Source organism: Silene latifolia, chromosome 11 (genome assembly GCF_048544455.1).
Source record: "Silene latifolia isolate original U9 population chromosome 11, ASM4854445v1, whole genome shotgun sequence".
Taxonomy (NCBI): Eukaryota; Viridiplantae; Streptophyta; class Magnoliopsida; order Caryophyllales; family Caryophyllaceae; genus Silene; species Silene latifolia.
The window spans coordinates 74,767,981-74,769,051 of NC_133536.1; the positions used below are offsets into that span (position 1 = coordinate 74,767,981).

General features: G+C 35.9%; 1 long non-coding RNA gene across 1 annotated transcript; it reads right to left on the reverse strand.

The window, feature by feature from the left end:
* Positions 1-311: 311 nt before the first annotated feature.
* LOC141614924 (uncharacterized) lies at positions 312-820 on the reverse strand. Its single transcript, XR_012529470.1, has 3 exons — positions 693-820; positions 485-550; positions 312-341 (listed from the first exon to the last, which is right to left on the reverse strand). It is a non-coding gene; the product is annotated as an uncharacterized LOC141614924 (long non-coding RNA).
* Between the last annotated feature and the right edge of the window lie 251 nt (positions 821-1,071).

Below are 1,071 nucleotides of genomic sequence, written 5' to 3' on the forward strand. Positions count from 1 at the left end.
AAAGATATGGCCGCAAGGTGTACCAGTAGGGTGTTAGAAGATCACTTAGGCAAGTGCCCTTGTTCTTTTGACCTGAAAACAGAAAACATAGATACAAAGAGGTAAAACAGAATGAACTAATTAAAAGCAACTCAATCAAATAAGAACTTGGGCTATAAATTGAGACCAAATATTACCAATTTCAGGAACAATATACCGACATTTACCCGAGTATATTTGGACATTTGGGTATCCTTTTCGTTTTCACCGCAATGGAGCATAATGAATAAAAAGGTAGAAAGTCCAGCTCCCTTAGCTTTCTTATTCTTTTAGGAAACAAAAAGCTCTGCAGAGAGGAACTTCTTCGATGTCCAAACAACAAACCACCATGAAAAATACAGGAAAATTCACTTCGGCACATCATATTAGTAGCACCTGATAAGTGGATTTACATTCTAGCTCAAAGAATTAATGAATTACTAGTAGGCGACAGGCGTAGCAATACCTGAAAATAATTATGTGTTTAGGTTTACGGCCCTTGCTCGTCATAAAGAAGTCCTTTAGTAGCTCGCTGAAAAATAGAGAATTCTTTAAAAACATCGCAAAGATAACCGAATATACCCGATTCGGGTATGATTAAGCTCCAACAAAAACAAAATGCAGACTAGACAATGCGATGTACGAGCAATGATATCAATGCATTAACTAGTTACCTCATGCTACAATCGTCTTCTCCATTCTCCAATGGTTTGAACAATGAATCTATAATCTCAGTTCTTGGAGATTGAGTTCTTAGAGAGATTCTATATCTTGAAATGAGTGGCCATGATAAAGAGCCAACAACTTTGTTATTTTAGAAAAGCTGGAAAAGAGGTGTGATCGGGATGGTCACTAGTTTGCAATGATATTGTTTTGGGTAATTTTTGATAGTACACCAAAAAATCATACACACATAAACATCATCATTTGGCTCTTATTATCATGAAGATGAAAACATCCACAACAGACCATAGTTACCACTACCAACTAAACCTAATATAAATGTGACACATGAAGCACAATACATGACTGCTATCAATGAATATGCAAGAT